Source organism: Lissotriton helveticus, chromosome 10, assembly GCF_964261635.1.
Source record: "Lissotriton helveticus chromosome 10, aLisHel1.1, whole genome shotgun sequence".
NCBI classification, from domain to species: domain Eukaryota; kingdom Metazoa; phylum Chordata; class Amphibia; order Caudata; family Salamandridae; genus Lissotriton; species Lissotriton helveticus.
In genome coordinates, this window is record NC_136071.1 from 354531040 (window position 1) to 354551024 (window position 19985).

Consider the following 19985-nt stretch of genomic DNA (forward strand, 5'->3'; position numbering starts at 1 on the left):
GGAGACTTTAATCAAACGTCTATAGACACCCATCTGTTTGTTTCAGTCAAGCTGTCTTTCTATGGAGGAGTTCATCCTATGCACATACTCTTGATTGTACGTGAATGCACTTTACAAGCCCATAAAAATCGCACAAACAAAACTGCAATTATGCGCAGTTTAAATTAAAAACTGCTAGCTGTGGTAATATGAGCCAATGTGTGGAGAAGATGGCTCAGTGAGTTAAAAACCACTTGCTTCAGATGCTTTCTGTTGCCTGTTAAGATCCTGTATTTTTAAAATAAGAAAGCGTTGGTAGCGCTATGCTGTCTAAAACTTGCGGTGCGGTATAGTCCCAACACCGCGCTTCACGTTTTGTTCACTTCCACCCCAACATCTTTTCACATTTATATTGCACCTCCTAAACGCAATTTTGAGCAATGACCTACTTTTGAGGTAAAGTAAGCCTGGTCTCCAACTTACACATTGTTTAGCTGCTAGTCAAACATTACCGGCTTGTTTCGAAATATATACGGCGCGTGCATTTTTAAAATCGAGTCGAGGTGCAATGTAAACTGCAAAAAAACACGCGCTTTCTATATTTTGAAACAACAAGCCGGGAATACCTCCTAAACAGAATTCTGTGGCATGACGTACTGTTTCAGGAAAGTCAGCCTGCTCTCCAGCCATGTTTCGTTATTAGTTAAACATTACTGTTATTGTTTTAAAATATATACAGAGCGTGCATTTTACAATTGTGTCAAGGAAGTGCATTGTAAGTTGCAAATTGCACGAGCTCTATATATTTTGAAACAACAAGGCAGGAATGTTCGGTCTTTGCTTTACACAGCTAGGAAACTGGCAACTTGCGCCACGGGGGGGGGGGGGGGGGAGAACGACAAGGCAGACAGAGCCACCCTCCTTGGTGAATGCCTTGTAAATTGCACGTGTGAGCAGTAAACAGACCGGAGGCGTCAGGAGAGCACCAAACACAGACATGCTCCTTAATTAATGTTTCCCCCCAGAGGACAATCATTTAACGTTTAACTCCAAACATTTTGCTTCATGTCAATTTAAAAAAAAAAAAAGGGTCTGAATTGTTCTCCATTATATAAAGCACACACTGCTGCGATCACACTCTCCATGTATGTTTTGGAAATGTTGTTATGGCAGTTAATGTCTTTTTCACTTGTTTAGGAAGCCAGTCTTATAAGCCCAGTGCCCATTTTGCCAGTAATATGTAACACTCCTATTTGCATACATGTTTCAACATTATCCACAATTATAAACTTTTAATATTGCTCTGGCAAGTAAACAGTGCCGTGCTGAGATGCAAATGTTTCTGCTTACTCATAATGGCTTCTTTTTAATTCCGCAATTTATGTACATTTGGCTACAGAATGTGAAGAAGTATTTTTCGCAAATGCTCAATTTAAAACATTTGTATCAAGAGAATACATGCACGAAATGGGTGTGTGCGATTTTTATTGGTGTTTTTGTTCTGTTTTAACCTCTGCCTTACACCTATGACCCCATATTGACAAATTACTGCAACCTTGAGTTTTGAAGGATTCCTTTTATGTCTATAATCCTTTAATCCTCTAATCTCTAGTTGGTGACTGCTTGTGCAGGGTGCACTTTTGAACACTGTTGATTTTCATGTGTCATGCATTTTGTGGATGTGATTGTAAGATTCAGGTTTATGGTATTGAACAGGGTGTGTCCTACTAAGGGTGTTTTTGGCCTGACTCTGTCTGACTGACTCTGCCTGTCACTCTGTATCACTGACTCTGCCTATCACTCTGTATCACTGACTCTGCCTATCACTCTGTCTGAATGACTGTCACTCTTCCTGACTGAGTCTGACTTAACTGTCTGTTTGACTAACTCTATCTGTATGACTAACTTGGTCTGTCTAACTGACTGTCTAACTGTGACTCTGTCTAATGACTATCAAAATGACTGACTCTGTCTGGCTCTGTTTATCTGAATCTGTCTCTCTGTATTCCTCTGTCTGGCAATCTATGACTATATATGTCAGACTCTGTCTTACTCTGTCTGACTATACCTAAGTTTATCTGTCTCACTCAGTCTGCCTGACTCTGTCTGTCTAACACTGTCTAACTCTATCTGACACTGTCTAACTGTAACACTGTCTGTATGACTCTGTCTAACTCGGTCTCTGCTGCTTCTCTTACTCACACCGCAGTTTCTCCTACTCACACTACCGTTTCTCCTCCCTACCCAGACCAGACTTATTCTTTCATTTTCCGTACTCAAATGTAATCTTATCCCTGCTGTTTCTCTTACTCATCCCGATGTGTCATTTACTTTCTTATTTCCTATGCTCTTTAAAGGGGATCTTCCACCCACCGGTTTCTCATGCTCTCTCGCTCGCCCCATGTTTCTCTTAGCTCTTCTGCAGCCAGATGGTTTGCTTATTCTCATTTTCTTTACTCAAAAGTTTGTACCCCCACCCCCTGTTGTTTTCCTTATTATCCTTTAATACTTTGCCGCCTCTCGCTGCCCCCTCTACCAGCATCTTTCTAGTGCCTATTTTGGCCTTTTCGTTATTTTCGTCTGTCTCGGTTGGTATTTAAAAAAAAAAAAAAAATTGGGGGGGTTTTATATAGCGCAAACTTTACCCGCAACCGAATCGGGTATCAGAGCGCTTTACATAGCACCAGTTACGTTACATGAGGACACACATTCATTTTTGTTAGGCACAGGGAGATTACGTGATTTGCCCAGAATCACAGGATGTTCAGCGTCATTACCGAGACTCACAGGATGTTCAGCGTCATTACCGAGACTCAAACCCAGTTCCACAGGTCCGACATCTGCCTCAAACTAACTACACAACACAAAAAAAGACCACAGTTCTTCAAATCAGCCACAATACCTGAAACTGATCACAGTACGTGAAACTAACTGCAGTACGATATCTGAAACTGACCACAACCCTTGAAACAAGCATATGTGGTACTGAGTGGTATTATGTGGAGTGTAGGTATGTTGTATTGAGTAGAGTGTAAATGTGTTGTAAATATTTTATGTAATTATGTGGTAGTAAGTGTTATGCTATCTATCGCCCCTCACTCTATCAATCTATCGCCCTCACTCTATAGATCTATCTAGCTATCTATCTAGCGCACCCTCTATCGCCATCGCTCTATGTAACAATCGCCCTCCAGCTATCTATCGCCCTCCAGCTATCTATCGCCCTCCAGCTATCTATCGCCCTCCAGCTATCTATCGCCCTCCAGCTATCTATCGCCCTCCAGCTATCTATCGCCCTCCAGCTATCTATCGCCCTCCAGCTATCTATCGCCCTCCAGCTATCTATCGCCCTCCAGCATCTATCGGTCTATCTACCGCCCTCACTCTATTTATCTACCGCCCTCACTCTATTTATCTACCGCCCTCACTCTATTTATCTACCGCCCTCACTCTATTTATCTACCGCCCTCACTCTATTTATCTACCGCCCTCACTCTATTTATCTACCGCCCTCACTCTATTTATCTACCGCCCTCACTCTATTTATCTACCGCCCTCACTCTATTTATCTACCGCCCTCACTCTATCTATCTACCGCCTTCACTCTATCTATCGCGCCAACACAACATCACGTCACTCGTCGCCAACACAACATCACTCGTCGCCAACACAACATCACTCGGCGCCAACACAACATCACTCGGCGCCAACACAACATCACTCGGCGCCAACACAACATCACTCGGCGCCAACACAACATCACTCGGCGCCAACACAACATCACTCAGCGCCAACACAACATCACTCAGCGCCAACACTGCATCAAGCTGGGCAACCATTCAACAACTGGTTCAAATATGTTCTTTCAATGTTTGAAGCTTTATTACAAATTTCACAAAAAACATGTTCATATTTCACGTCTGTTCTTGGATTTTCGTCACAATAAAATACAATGAACATAATCTTCACAAAAGTTCATTAGAACAGTTTATACTACTGCCATTAAACATTACAATAACTTTTATTTAAGTATTAATTATTTACAAAAATTAAAAGACACTTATTAGTAATATCAATACATATGTCACATAAAAACAAAACATTTTGCTTTACAAATGCTATAGGTGTCACATTTGCAAAAGTTAAAACAATTGGCATTATCAATGACTAAGCTATTAATTTCGCTAATTTCAAAACCAACACATTAAAAAAATTGTCATTTACAGTACCAATAGCTCAAACTCTCCTAATGCGCGACCTATTGCATTGCAAATGCTTGTTAAGAATGGTTTCTATTTCTCAGGAGTGAGATTTACTCATTTTGTATTAATTTTGTTTATATATATTTTTTTAATTGAACATAGTAGACAGTTTCCTGTATTTCAAAGCTGTCCCAGTAACGCCCACAACTAATCAAGGCAATAGAGTTGTGGTGGAGTTCCTCAACTTCTTTTTCCCAAACCAACTCCTTCTTGCCTGCTTACCAAAATATACAGGGCATTCAGCTTGGTTGAACTCATCCATAGCTTGGTGCATTCCTGCAGAGCTTGCAAGATCAGCAAAGATCGTTTGAGGCCTTCCCCTGTCCTATCGGGGTGTTTATAGATTTCCTGGACATCTTTTTTTAAATTTATTTTTTATTTTTGGAGCGGGGGAGGTCTTGGTATAATGTTTGACTTTGGTGTTTATGGTGCAATCTAAATTATTTTTTTCTGTCTTTTTCTACACAGCAACTAACCTGTCCCCCCCCCCCCCCCCCCCCCCCCCCCGGCTAGAGAATCTGTGTCTCTACAATGCATCATACAGAACAAGGTAACGTGCAAATGAATGGTCTGATAACTTTCTCAAAATGTGTACACCATGCACAGGTCTCCTCGTCTCGTACATACCTGCAGAGCTTGCAAGAGGCTATTGGAAATTGTTCTACATGGCAGATAGTTTTGCGAGAAATGCTTTTATTTACATGTATATAGGATGTTGGGCTCATGGAGCTAATGTGTATTTTTTGTTTTCATCTCCTATTCCGTGACTGTCTGGTACCCTTGCCGCTGCAACAAAGCCCCTGCAGTGTGACAAACCAATGATACATATAACCTGATAATGGTCTCTGATGTCCCTGAACCTGTCCGCTAATCTCCGGGATACCAGCTACACTGGACTCCCCTACAGCTTTCTCCATTCCGACAGAGCTTGCAAGATTGAGATGGTTGAATGGTATAACAAATACTGTTCCGCTCAAATATGCCTTGTATTTCTCATGAGCACAGTTAACTATTCCTCATATTGTATGCTTGTTTATAGAGTCTAAACGTTCCTGTATTTTGAAGATGTCAAAGCAATGCCTAGGCAACATGGTTGTGACTTTGTTCTCCAACTTCTTCTTTCACCCAGGCCAACCTCTTCTTACCCTCCCCAAAATATGCAGGCCTTCCAGCTTGGCCTGGCTCTTCCATAGCTTGGTGCATTCCTAGAGACCTTGCAAGAATAACTCTGAGATGGTTTGAGGCCTCCTCATGTGCTATCAGAAGGAGGTTATAGATTTCTTGGACATTTTTCTATTAGACCGGTGGAAGGTGGGATGTAATTTTTGACATTAGCGTTTATAGAACAATCTGTATTCTTTGTTATCTTTTCCTACACAGCAACTCTCCTGTCACCCGGCTAGAGAAGAGGGGCCCCTACAGTGCATCATAGTGAATCAGGTAACATGCAAATGAAAGGTCTCTGATAACATTACCCCCCTAATCTGTATGGCACGCACAGGCTTTCCATTTCATTTCCATACTTCCTAACCTTGTAATTCCTGCAGAACTTGCAAGAGGATGTTTGAAAGAGTTCAAAACCTCCACCTGCGCCTCAAGGTGGGGATCAGTTTTCTCAACGTGCTATTTCAGCAATATACTGATCTGCCATCTTTTACCACCCAAATGGGCAGTTCATAGATAAAGTGTAAAATTGCTTTTGAGCATTAGTTCCCTCTTTGGAATACCGCATTATTTACTACTACTGCTACGCTTTTTTTTAAAATGTTTTTATTTATTTTTTCTTCTCTAAAATATGCAGGCCTTCCAGCTTGGCCTTGCTCTTCCATAGCTTGGTGCATTCCTAGAGACCTTGCAAGATTAACTCTGAGATGGTTTGAGGCCTCCTCCAGTTCTATCAGAAGGAGGTTATAGATTTCTTGGACATTTTTCTGCTAGACCGAAAAGCTAGGAGCCGGTGGGATATAATGTTTGATATTGGTGTTGATAGAACAATCTTTATTTCTTGTTGTCCTTTCCTAAACAGCAACTCCTGTCACCTGGCTAGAGAAGTGGGCCCTACTGTGCATCATAGTGAACCAGGTAACATGCAAATGAAAGTTCTAACGTTTAATGAGTTTAAGGCCTCCATCGGCTCTTCCAGGTTAAGAACATAGGTGTCTCAACCAGCTATTGCAGCAATCTCTTTTTACTGTCAAATTGGCAATTCATAGGCTACGTCTGCAATTAATCGCCTTTGAGCAAGGATCCTTTGTTGAGCTTTAGGTCCTCCTTACAATACCTCATTATTTACTACTATTTTTCCAGTGCTGTGGTTTTGTTTCTTGCTTTGATCGTTTTCCTCCTAAAATAAGCAACACAGGGATCCAACTGCTATAGTGCAAGAATAGGGGGTGGAGGGGGACTCGATAAGCACCGATGACTGGAGCTGTGCAATTTGAGATCTATTTGTTTTACCTCTGCATGCTCACCTACACCCAATCTGGTGGAGTCGATAAGTGTAAATGTGTTATGTAGCTTTTAACAGTGGTGTGTAGTCGGTTACTAGACATGCATAATTTTTAAGGTCCTCATTTTATTGAAAAGTGGGTAACTGGTGATTTGTAACAATATTCATATTTATAAAGCTGGGAAGCTGAATCTGCTGTTTAAAGAACTGTGTGAGTACCTTTGACAATTGGGAATGTTTGTTATGGTCCTTCCAGTTGGGCTTCTTGCTGCCCAGTTTTATTGAGTCTCCCTGTATTGTGGGCTGTTATTTCTCATCTGGTGGTATATCTGGTACTTGTTGGGTGAGTGTTTTGTATACCCTTGCAAAATGGCATATTGATCAGTTACCCATGTATGGCCCTTGCGTCGCTGCTGACTTTGCAGTAGTCCTGTGATCAGGGTGCATGTTTCAACATTTCATTCTGAATCTGACCTGAAAGGTGTAGTAAGGAATGCTCTTAGTAGTGTGTTGAGCGCAGCATACATTTCTTAGAATAAAAAAACCACAAGTAAACTCTCTAGCTGCCAGCAGCTTACCCTTAATAGGTAGTATTTCTGTTCTAAAGTGCCGCTTGTTACTTGTCCCAAATTATTCCCTCCTAGTAGATGAAACCTAATTTAACATTTTTAGAATGCATAGCAGTATTCATGATGCCTACCTTTTAAACGTAGTAAATTGAAATTTCTTATTTCTTGAAGCCCTCTTTCCATATCTCTAACATTAAGCATACACTAATCGGTTGTTTAAATGGCTCACTAGTTAAATGTTATCTTCTATGACCACATGATTCTGAAGCGAGCCAAGCAATGATTTGATAACGGTCATCTGAAGTTTCTCTATGCTCTTATACGTTGCTGTAAAGCTTGCAAGTTTAACAGGAAGGTTGTTTTAAGCCCATTCCTGTCCATCGTGGGGCATGTTGTATAGATTTCTCTGAGGTGCTTGTGTAAGCGTGTGAGGTAAGGGTGTTTTGTAAGCAACCACATACATCTTAAATGTAGAACTGAACTGATGATAGTATGCTTTTCATGCTGCTCAAGCGGTCTCTGCAGATTAGTACTGCATTGTAACTCTGATATAGACTCTGAAGCAGCACAGAGGCATTGTATGGATATGGGTTTGTGTTTGGGACTTGCTTTGATGGTTTGAAAAGACACTTGATCCGCCATACTCTTCACAAAGTTCTTTGAAGGAGAGACCGGCCCAATGCAAGGACATAGTAAAGAGGAGACCTTTTTTTTGTGTAACAAAAAAAATATATTAAAATATGCTTTGCAATCTTGTATAACATTCTGAGGTGGCCTGAAGGATGTAGGCCATAACACATCCACAATTTATCAGATTCCGTTCAGAAAAACTTGGCTAGAAAAATTAGCCATAAGGAAATATGGGACTCTAAAGGGATACAATTTATACAGTTACGCTGATTGAACTGTCTCAGGGTGTACCATTGACATTGAATTAGTGCGGGCACGTCCCATTTAAGTTGAATGCAAGTACTGTGCAATGATGTGAATCAATTGCGGTTTCATGCCTACTGTGCTTTATTTGTGACTAAATTAGTCTAATGAGCAATTTTGTTTTTACCATGGACCCGATTGCTAATAAGAATTTAAAGCTAATTCATTCAAATAGATCTATTAGATATGCATTGATCATTAAGTTGATCTGCAGTAGTGACTGATCCTACTAGTGTCCCCAATAACGTTAATAATCACTCTTATCACTGTAGGGAACCTTTTTGCAAATATACTTTAAAGTACCTGAAACATTGTTCTGGGTTCTTACCCTGCATCCTCACATTTATTTCTTTTGGCACGTAGAGGGAATCTGAGTTCTGGCATTCAATAGTGTGCAAGATAGAATTTAGATTCTGATCACCTGAGCTGTAGTTGTTGCCATGTCACACAGTGACTTTTACGGAGATGAAGGTGATACTGTAGCAAATTGTAATATCCTCTTGCTATCACCTTGTAGCAAGGACCACCCATTAGAATGGTGAGATTTTCTTAAAGTGTCTTTTTAATTGGAAATTTAATAAGTTCTTGTTCTCTCTCCTGTATTTAGAATGCATGTCTTATCTAAAGGCTCTGTCTGTACTGTGCTTCACTTCGGCAGAGACCTCCACGAAGTTCCTTGGATGAAGTATCTTCCTAGCGTTAGTCGTGGCCAGGTAATTGGTGTGTTCTCCTTAAAATACTCCATTCCCTCTTGAGCAGTAGTTGCAGGCCTACCAGCTTGACTGGGCTCATCCATAGCACGGTGCATTCCTGCAGAGCTTGCAAGATTAACATTGAGATGGTTTGAGGCCTCCTTCTGCCCTTTTAGTGGGAGACTATAGAATTCTCAGACATGTTTACAGGTAGCTTAAGGATGTATCTTTTGTATATCAAATTGTTTGCTACTTTAAGAATAGAATGTTTATTACTTGTGCGTACAAAGAGTAGAATAGATTGAACTGGCTTATTTCCCTTGGAATGCTTCACCCGTAAGGTATACCAAACATCCCCAGTTTAATGAATTCTTGTTCTCTATCCTGTGCTGAATACTTGCCTTGTCGCTCACATGTCTGCTTTTTGTGAAGTACCTCTTGTATTTTTCCCTTCAGCAGACGCCTGCATGAAGTTACCTGGATGAAGCTGTCTCTACTAAGCGTTTGTCTGAGCCAGGTAGTTGTTGGTTTTGTCTGTATATCCAATTTCTTCTTGTGCAGGCATTCAAGCATGATTGACCTCCCCTGTAGCTTGTGCATTCCAGCTGAGCTTGCACGATGGAAATTGAGATGGTTTGAAGCCTCCTGCTACCCTTTCAGAGGGATACTATAGATTTCTAAAACCTGTTTGCAGATAACTTTGAAACCAGTCTTTTGCGTAACTAAATTGCCTTTTCATTTAACACTAGAATGTGTATGTGAGAAAGTATATTATTAGATAGGGTGGTTGTGAGACCTCAAAGTAATACTGTCATTCTTTTATATGTGATCCAATTAAGTTACTTTAATGTAAAACCTATCTCAGTCTTAGGTAGCTGTGGCAAAGAATACTCTGGCTTAACTCAAAGGAACAAGTGCATTTATCCATACCAAAACAGTTTAGTCAAAAACACAATAAAAATCCCACTCAAATTAATGAAAATAGTACACATTTTAATAGACTAAAATACCCCAACAAGAATTGTATTGAGGATCTGGGGGGATTAGATTTTTAGAAGTTGTAAAGTTTTCTAGTACTGTAAAAGCCCAATCGCAGGTATTTCGCTGTGCTAGACTGGGTCAAAGTCAAAAGTTATGGCTGATTGCGATGGAGTGTTGGTTGGGTACCAGGACAAGGTTCGTCCCGTTTAAAAAGTCACATCCTTTTTTTTTTTTTTTTTTTTTTTTTTCTGGGGGAGTTTTGTCGTTGGTGAGGCGGACTGCTGATTGAATCTGACTGAAGGTTCGATAATGGCGCTTGCTGCTTAGCATTGGTCTTGGTGAAATCTTCCACACGGGGGGAGGCTAAGGCTTTTTTCTGGAAGTTGTTCAGCGGGGCTAACTAGTGTGCTGAATCCGACTGGCAATGCAACAATACGGTGGTCCCTCCTGTGGTAGCCTCTGGTTCTTTTAGGTAAAAGTTCAGAAAAGATTTCTACATATTCACTGTTGGCAGTCTTTAGGAGGGAGAGTTCTTTCTAATACCAGCCAAAGGCCTAGGACTTTTGAACACCACTTGGTGAGTTAAGACTCCATCTCCCTGAAGCAAGCAGCAGGGCCCATGGCGAATCCAGTTGTAGCTGGCCTGTCCTTTGTTACAGGATTCTTGCAACATTTGTGTCCCGGAGCTTAAGAGGAGGCTAGCCAGCTAGCCCTTGGAGTCAAACTCTTCTGGCCAGGGTTCAAGTGGGAGCAGGTCTAGCCCTTGTAATTACCGGGTAAAACAGCAGGCTTAATCCTTCTACGTTCCATTTTTTTGGTTTGAGGTGCAGCCCTTCTGCTCCCAGAGGTCCAACAGTGTTCTGAGGAAGGTAGTCTGGGATGGTATGTTTATGCCTGGGCCTAGCTAGTGGGTTGGGGGTGACCCCTAATCAATAAAAAATAAAAAAAAACCTTTGCGTTAACCCGGCCCACTTTTGCATAATTTTCTGGGTGTTTTGGTCTGACCAATCCCACAGCGCCCTGGTCTGCCAAAATCCAACATGGTAGAATAGTTCTTCCCTTGGTCAGAGCTCTGGGCACACCCCTGTGGGGGGAGGGGGGGGTGTGTGTGTGTGTGTGTGTGTGTGTGTGTGTATAAGGAAATGGGGAGGAACTCCACCGGGATTGGTGCCACTCTGGCTGCTTAGACATTGGCACGGTCAAGCCTATGTGAGTTGCATCTGCCTGTGACAGGGCTGCCTCCTTGTTTCTTCTACAGTTGGTTTCCACGCTTCCCCAGGCCACCCTGTCAGGAAGGGGTCACACCTCCTCCCAGCAGATAAGGCCCTTTTGTGCTCTTTCCTGTAAGCAATTCATACCTCCCAGCAGGTTGCCAGGTGACTGTTGGAGTTCTCTTGTCTAAAGCCTCTAGTAGCCCTCTTTGAGATAATGCCGGAGTAATTACCAGTGTCCGAGAGTAATTCAAGCATTCCATCCGTCACTTTTTTGTATACTTTAGTAAATGTTCTAAAAGTGGCATTTTCAAAACAGTAATTTAAATTATGACATTACCGTCCGATTGGAATTTAAATTCTTATGCTCAGGGAATCCAGCTACACTTGGCTCCCCTATATATTTCTCCATTCCTACAGAACTTGCAAGATGAGATGGTTGAATGGTCTAACAAATACGGTTCTTTTCAAGGATGCTTTGTGTTTCTCGGGAGCAAAGTTTACTATTCCTCATTTTGTATGCTTGTTTGTTTATAGAGCATAAACTTTCCCGGATTTTGAAGATGCCAAAGCAATGCCTACGACTAATCAAGGTAATATGGTTGTGACTTTGTTCTCAATTCTTCTCTCACCCAAGCCAGCCCCTTCTTACCCTCACCAAAAATGCAGGCCTTCCAGCTTGGCCTGGCTCTTTCATAGCTTGGTGCATTCCTAGAGACCTTGCAAGATTAACTCCGAGATGGTTTGAGGCCTCCTCCTGTACTATCGGGAGGAGGTTATAGATTTCTTGGACATTTGTCTACTACCCTGATGAGTGGAAGTGGAATATAATATTTGATAATGTTGTTAATTGAACAAACTTAATTTTTTGTCCATTCCTATGCAGTAACTCTCCTGTCACCTGGCTAGAGAAGAGGTGCCCCTACAATGCAACATAGTGAACCAGGTAACATACAAATGAAAAGTCTCTGATAACATCACCCGCTTAATCTGTACTATTTACCCAGGCCTTCCATTTTGCTTCAGCTACTCCCTAATCTGTTTGTTCCTGCAGAGCTTGCAAGGGGATGTTTGAAACAGTTTAAGGCTTTACCTCCTCCTCCAGGTGGAGGTCACAGGTTTCTCAAACAGCTATTTCAGCAATCTACTTATTTGCCTACCTTTTACTGCCCAAATTGGCAGTTCAAAGGATACGTCTGCAATTATTCGCTATTGAGCAAGGATCCTTTTTGAGCTTTAGGTCCCTCCTTACAATGCCTCATTATGTACTACTCTCTTTTTCCAGTGCTGTGGTTTTGTTTCTTGCTTTGATAGTTGTTTCCTCATATAAGCAACACAATGCAACTGCTATAGTGCAAGAAAAGGGGGTAGAGGGGGAAGAGGATGAATGGGACTGGATAAGCATCACTGCCCCGGAGCTGTGCAACTTGAGATCTATTTGTTTTACCTCTGCATGCTCACCTACACCCAATCTGGTGGAGTCGATAAGTGTAAATGTTTTATGTAGCTTAACAGTGGTGTGTAGTCAGTTACTAGACATGCATCATTTTTAATGTCTTCATTTTATTGAAGTGGATTACTGGTGATTTGTAACAATATTTATATTTTATCAAGCTGGGAAGCTGGATCTGGTGTTTAAAGAACTTTGTCTGAGTACCTTTGACAATTGGGAAAGTGTTTTAGGGTCTTTCCAGTTGGGCTTCCTGTTTTTTTTTTTATGGAGTCTCCCTGTATTGTGGGCTGTTATTTCTCATCTGGTGGTATATCTTGTACTTGTTGGGTGAGGGTTTTATATACCCTTGCAAACTGGCACGCAAATCAGTTATCCTTGTACGGCCCTTGCATCCCTGCATAGTTTGCAGTAGTCCTATGATGATCAGGTGGTAAATTGCAACAGTTGATTCCGAACCTGGCCTCAAAGGTTTAATAAGGAATGCTCTTAGTGTTTTGCTTTGAATGCTGCATACATTTCTTAGGGTAAAAGGAGCACAAGTAAACTCTCGCTACAAAATGTTTTAGGATGCTAAGCTATTAAGATTGAGTTTTGTTTACCTCTTTCAGCATATGCCAAAGCTTTGCCTGCAGGTTTCCTCTCACAATACAAAGGCAATGCCCTATGGGTCAACTGGTCAGGGATATTTGCTTATGCTTTTCCTCCTCTTCCACTCATTCCTTACATGGTTTGGAAGCTCACTCCAATATCCCTCACGCTAGTTCTATTAGCCCCAACATGGGTTCGACAAGCATGGTTCACAATCCTACTACAATTATCAGTTCTGCTACATCAGAAGCTGCCTATCTGGCCACATCTAACTGGACCAGAGGAGGGTCACACACCCCAAACAACTAAATCTAGCGATCTGGTTCCTGAAGTCTTAGACTACGGTTATCTGTCTTCCACAAGACTGTATGACCATTCTAAAACTGGCTTTCAGGCCTTCCACACAGACTTGTTACTCAGTTAAATGGAATAGATTTGCGCATTGTTTCGCAGAACAAATCTCTCTCGCCTATGTTACAAGACCCTATTAGCTACCTGCTCCATTTAAAATGGGTAGGCCTTTCATACACCTCTATTAGGTTACACATAGCAGCACTTGCTGTTTACTTGCAAAACAGATAAAGCATGTATTTTAGATTCTGGTAATTAAAGCCTGTAATCTTAATATAGTTCTCACCGGGCTCATGGATCCTCCCTTTTGAAACACTACATTCATTTGATAAACAGTTCCTTGCATGGAAGGTAGCATTCTTAGTTGCTGTAACGTCTTAGACGGATAAGTGAACTTCAAGCGCTCTCCCTAGAATCTTTCTTCCACATCTGCCCAGATAAATTGGTACTAAGCACAAACCTCTAATTCCTCCCTATGGTAGTTTCATCTCATCATGTAAACCAGACCATTGAGCCTAGAGTGTTCTTTCCAAAACCAGACTCTTTGGCGGAAAGAGCTCTACACTCACTAGATGTTAAAAGAGCAGGAATATACTACATCGACAGGGCAAAACATTTTCATAAAACAACTTTTTGCAGGTCTTTCAAACCATTGAAAGGGCTCGCCAGTATTTAAACTAGGAAGCACAAGATGGATAGTAAAATGCATGGAAACTTGCTACCACAAAGCTAAGCGGTTACTACCTTCAGCCCCAAGAGCTCATTCTGCACATAAAAAGGAGTCTCTATGGCTTTCCTGGGAAACATTCCACTAATTGATATCTATAAGGCAGTTGCATGGAATAACTCTTGTGTTGGTCTTAGCTAACCACCAAGCTAGAGTGGGTCAAGCTGTATTACTAACACTCTTCCAAACATCTATCAGCCAGTAGCTAGCCACCACATTAGGGGCACACTGCTTTATGGTCAATGCTAGGCAAATGTGTTTTTGACAAACATATATGAAGAATGGAAAATGTCACTTGCCCTGTGAGCATCTAGTCGCAGCATGTAGTGCTGTAGATTCATATGCACCCACCCTCCTCCCTGGAAGCTAATGGTTGATGTGACCACTACTGATCTTTATCGAACTATAACCTACATGTTCATCTTTACTATTTCTTTACTGCTCCTATCCTAAGATCACCTGATTAGCTGAAAACAATCTAACAAGGAGTCGATGACAATGCTCAATAAATATAGGAGTCGCTTTACCTCGTGGTTTGAAAGACTTCTTTAAAGAACAAAGTTGCAAACATCTGAGTCCAACACTATATGTCAGGAGTACGCTAAGCATATGAATCTATGGCACTATGCGCTACGAATACATGCTTACAGGGTAAGTAGCATGTTCCTTGCTGGCAATTTTCACTCCATGTTATCACACTGTTAATCTTATACAGGTCACCTTGTGTCTCCCTTCGTATATGTATTCTCACACTGACCGAACATGAAGGAAGCTTGAGTCCACATCAAAAAACTAAAACTTGGTGTTCAGTGAGGCAGCTGTGGGTACTGTTTTGAATGAATTCTGCTCCAGTTTGGGGAAACATGAAATGCTTCTATGTGCCCTTTAAGCACTTTATCAATGCAGCTTGAGAAACCTGTTATTTCAATTACAAGAATGTTTGAAACCACTTTTTATTCATAGAATATTTTGTTTAAACTCCCCCTCAGCGCACCTTCTGGGGTATGTATGTTTTTATGCTAAATGTGAAAATATGCCCGATGCATAGTCTCAATCGTTAGGGACCATCCCCCTCAGTGCAAACCCTCTTCACCACCACTCCCTTGCCTTCTGGGCACCCCGGCTTTATTGCTGGCGTGTTTTTTTTCTAGGGCTGTCCCGGTTTATCACGTTCTTTCTCGATCATCGGGTATTTTGACCTGTATCTTTACACTTCCACTTTTTTTGGGTCTCACCTCAGACTGCACGCTCTGCTTGCGAGTAATTTTGTCTACTTCTAGGGGGGCTTACCATTGCCTGACTATCGTTGCTCTAATTTCCTTGCTTGTTTACTCAGCACGTGCCGTCTTCACTAATTTGTGTGCGCTTGTCCACCATGGCACATGTGCTGCTCATTTGCACAAGTCCATTCCGCTGCGTCTGGAGGTTCTTCCTCTTTCGGTTAAATAAGGGTGCTTGTATTTGCAGGCAGCCCCAGCGTTGTTGCATAACTTCTGTCAGTGTTGGCTGCAGTGGGTGAGGGCTGTGTAGAAACTTACTATGCCGACTATTTACATTTCTGTTAAGGTTGTGTGGTGGGAGGCTAACTATTGGCACGAAATGATGATTTTATTACGTGTTAGACTTCTGATATATATGAAGCTGCTTTAAGTTCTGACGTGCCAGTATGTGCAGTAAAGACTGGCATAATAAAGTCAACTGTTGCACCATTGACGGCTCAAACCATTTTTCTTCTTTCAGCTGGAACTTAATTGCTGGACTTGCTATATGGACAAAAACTTCAATAGAAAGAAGCACAATAAATGATTATCATCAATAAAAGAAATTGTTCTTAAAGTGAAGTCTGTTGTGTTTTTTTGAGCGGGGGGGGGGGTGTATGTTCAATTTGTGATCATTATTTGAATTGCTTTTGACAGGCACTGTCTTTGAACCGGTGGTAACCCCAACAATGGCTTCACTGGCCAAGCAACAGTGCAAGAGTAATACCTTGTTTATAACTGGAGTTTCTTGGACCAAACCCAAGAAGTTCTTTTAAGAACAAGTTACATGCATTGCGGCTCAGTAAGGGGATGGTGAAATGCTTTAGGGGGCTACTTTAATTCAAGTTGTGTTGCAACCTGACTTGTGTAGATGAAGATTATAGTTGAGGGAACCTGAGCTGTGCTCTAAATCATCGGTACCTAAGGGGTTCCCCATTTAAGTTCATATCATCTCATTTAATGCTAATACTCGTTTTGGGTGAGTGCCAAAGAAATGTCCATAATTGCCCTTTTCAGAGTTAACTGCAGAACTCTAGTTGCCTGCTATTAGCTTTACGAAGCTCATTAATCCGTGCTAAGATGCGGGGGGGTTGTAAGACAGTGAGTTTCTGTTGCAGTACACCTCACTTTTTGCCTGATGCACTTCTCCTTGGTGTGCCTTGGGTCCCTGCTAATCAGGTCACCAGGGCCTGTGTTCCTTCCCTAAAACTACTAAAGCCTAAACCCAATTGGCATATCTGGCCACATGTCGGCCCCTAGTAAATGGTATCCTAGGTATCTAGGGCATTGTGACCAGAGAAGACCCCTAAGGGCTGCAGCACTTATTGTGCCACCCTTAGGAGACCTGTATCCGGACACACACTCTGCCTTTCCAGGCTGTGTCCTGGTGCAGAACTAAAAGTCGACATGACACACATCCCTGTGTGCCATGCCCACAAACCCACTGCCCTGGCATACAACAGCCACCCCTCTAGCTGGGTGCCCTATGCCAGTGGTGTGGGCACAGGTGCATGAGCCCTGTGCCCCGCAGTACCCAGGTCCATTCCTGGGCACTAAGTGCAGTGATGCCATAAGAGTATATGGTGTTGGGAGGTTGTCATTACGAACTCAACAACACCATAATGGCTACACTGAAGGCTGACAAGTTTGATATCAAACTTCCCAGCACATTTAACCCACACTGATGCCAGTGTGGGATTAAATGTAAAATGCACTGCAGAGGGCATCTTAGAGATGCCCCCTGAAACCTAACCTACAATCCACGTCTTGTCTGAGAGGCTGCCTAGGCTGCCACATAGCAGACATGTTGCTGGACCCCTGGGTGGAGAGCCCCCGCTCTCCTGGGCCTGCAACAATGCACATCCTGGGTTGAGGTGCCAAGCCTCCTCCCCCAGGATGGGCAGGGGAAGCTTCAAAGGCATTCCGCCTTTGTGAGCTTCTCCAGACCACTTGCTGTACTCAGCAACTGGCCCCCACCAGTTCTGACCCCCACACTGGTGGGAAACCCTACGTCAAGAAGGGGGTCTGCCAGCCTGCGCCAACTCCACCCCTCAGGTGGGAGAGGCGAGGTGAAGCGCAACCCCGGGCTCGGCCATCTTGAAGATGGGGAGCCCTGCCCAATCACAGCTAGGCTCCTGCCCCCCCTCCCACAGGAGAGGAGCAGGCTAGGGGGTTCACTACCCCAGGACAGGGACCCATTGGTCCCTGCCCTTGCCCTACCTGTAACACCCCAAAATTTAGTATTTAGGGGCACCCTGAACCTTCCTTCCTTGGATACAGATTCCGAAACCAAGAACAAGCAGACCTGCCGTGCAGCTGCTAAAGAGAGTACTGATTTGACCCTCGGCCTGTCGACCCTCGAACCTGCTTGTGCTAAACCCCGGCATCTCCAGTGGTCAGCAACCTCAAACTCCGGGGACTTGACTGCCTTGTGACTCTGACTAACTGGGTCTCCCCCGAGCAGTGGTGCTGCTCAAAGCAAGTAACAAGCCCTGGCATCAGTCCGGAACCGCAAACCCTGCACACACTGCACCTGCCAAGCCTGGCCTGTACTGGAGTGAGTCAAGACCACGAGGGAGTCCCCCCCCCCCCCCGGCGACTGGGACCCGAAGTCCAGTGCCCAAAGACCTCCCTCGACAAACCAGACGATGCCTGCAGCCTCAGAACCAGGGACCCTACCTAACGCGACTAGCTGAGGGTAAGATTTCCTGACTCAAAGACACCACTGCACCCAGTGCCCCACTGCCTCCTATGCCTAACTCCTAGGTGTCCACCCCTCCTCCAGCTTCCCAACTTACCTCTCAAAGTGGTGGTTGCACCTGAAGAATCTCCGAGCCTGCAGCCTTTCTCCACTTTCCAAGATCTTCATTGAATAGCATGGAGCGCCTGACTGCTCAAAAGCACCCTGCACCCAGCCGCCCGAGTGCCCCTGGGAGTGCAACCTCTACCCTATCTCACTTCCCCACTTGCCCTGAGTAAGTGACCAGGAGCTCAGCTCCCACAGCCACGTGGCCTGCTAGCCAGCAGCCACCAACCAACCAAGGGCCCCCTGCCTTCCATAGGATAACATTGGGCCTAACTACCTCTGCACCCGGCTGCACCTGTGCTGCTGAGGGTGTAACAACTGTACTTACCTGACCCTGGGAGACCCCTGAGTCTATGCCCAGAACCTTAACTCTGCCAGTCGAGTACTTGACCAAAAGCCTATAACTCACTTTTCTTCCATAGGGTAACATGGACTGGTTTCACTTAAATTCTTTTAATTGTGGAGTTTTGAAACTTTAAAATATTCGTCTAAAATCAGCCGAACAACGAAATCCGATTTACTCACCTGCTATCAGGAGAGACCTCTGTGCTGGATCTTGGTGCCCAGCACTGACCCTGAAAAGTAATTACAATCGTACTTACCGCTAACTCAATTTTCTTCCATAGGAAACCATTGACTGTTTTTCTGTAAAATTTCTTCTAAGTTTAGATTTTTGCTAAGTACAAATATTCCTTAATCGTACAAAAACATAATTACTTACCTGTTTAAGATGGATGTCCCAGTGCTGGAACTAGGAGCCCAGCACTGGATTACAAAAGTAACGCATACATACTTTACCTGCAATCTGAATTTTGTTCCATAGGAGCACATTGCCTGGTTTTTGTTGAAAAAGTTTCAAAGTGTCGATTTTTCAAACTTACAAATATTCGTTAAAAATAGCCTGTATAACAAAAACACAATCCTTCAACTGTTTACAGGTGGTGTACGAGTGCTGGGTCTAGGATCCATCCCAGAGTTAGAAAGAGTAACCATAACCCCACTCACCTGCTAACTGAATTTCTTCCATAGGAAATCATTGACTGTTTTTCTGTGAAATTTCTTCTGTCAACTTTTAAAATAATATTACTTAAAAATCACTACTGTGACCTAACTGATTTTGCTCAACTGTTTACAGTACATGTCTCAGGACTGAATCTAGGGTCCAGTCCGGCAGTTAGAAAAGTAATCCTAGAAGTAATCTATTGCCTTTTAGAAATTCCCATTGAACTCTGTGTTATTGAGTTTGAAATTGTGTTGCCTATTGCAACAAACTGTAACTATTGCATTCTAAAAGTCTATTGCCAATTTGCAAAGTATTGAATTAAAGTAACTCATCCTGAGGAAGTTTATTTTGATACCTTGTTGGTTCTAAAATAAAACAACTATATCTTTTGATATAAAACAATTGGCCTAGAGTTCAGTTCTTGAGTGTGTGAGACCATATGCTGACTGAGGGTGTAGAACAAATGCTTTACACTGTCCTCCGATACTGCCTTACTGCTCGATCAAGCTACCACTTTAGAGAGGAAGGTTATATGTAAGTTTAGCCTCAGCCAAACCTCTGCGGTCTGGGGACTCTGTGCACACTGTACCTATTTGGGAACAGTATATACAGAGCCACTTACTCACATTGGTGTATCAGCGGTGGGATACAAACTTGCATTTGTTGGACTACTTGGTTACCATCTGACCACACAACCGAACTCTTAAAATTGACTTTAGAAT

At 42.8% G+C, this 19985-nt stretch overlaps 1 long non-coding RNA gene and 3 other non-coding genes across 6 annotated transcripts in view; all 4 read left to right on the forward strand.

The window, feature by feature from the left end:
* The window catches only part of LOC144783819 (uncharacterized), a 35635-nt gene extending 19604 nt beyond the window's left edge, over positions 1–16031 (forward strand). The window contains exons 3-10 of one of the 3 annotated variants that reach the window (XR_013601605.1): positions 4710–4791; positions 5622–5681; positions 6268–6323; positions 8800–8905; positions 9341–9401; positions 11614–11669; positions 11963–12022; positions 15936–16031. This is a non-coding gene — a long non-coding RNA (uncharacterized LOC144783819). Of the gene's footprint in view, positions 1–4709; positions 4792–5543; positions 5682–6267; positions 6324–8799; positions 8906–9340; positions 9402–11613; positions 11670–11962; positions 12023–15935 lie in introns of those variants that run through there. The other 2 variants (XR_013601604.1, XR_013601606.1) reach the window with 2 other exon arrangements.
* LOC144786357 (small nucleolar RNA SNORA9) lies at positions 8955–9088 on the forward strand. Its single transcript, XR_013602159.1, has one exon. It is a non-coding gene; the product is annotated as a small nucleolar RNA SNORA9 (small nucleolar RNA).
* LOC144786359 (small nucleolar RNA SNORA9) lies at positions 11740–11873 on the forward strand. The gene has a single exon (XR_013602161.1). It is a non-coding gene; the product is annotated as a small nucleolar RNA SNORA9 (small nucleolar RNA).
* Positions 16032–16109: 78 nt separating the features above from the next.
* On the forward strand, positions 16110–16245 carry LOC144786356 (small nucleolar RNA SNORA50). Its single transcript, XR_013602158.1, has one exon. It is a non-coding gene; the product is annotated as a small nucleolar RNA SNORA50 (small nucleolar RNA).
* Positions 16246–19985: the final 3740 nt, after the last annotated feature.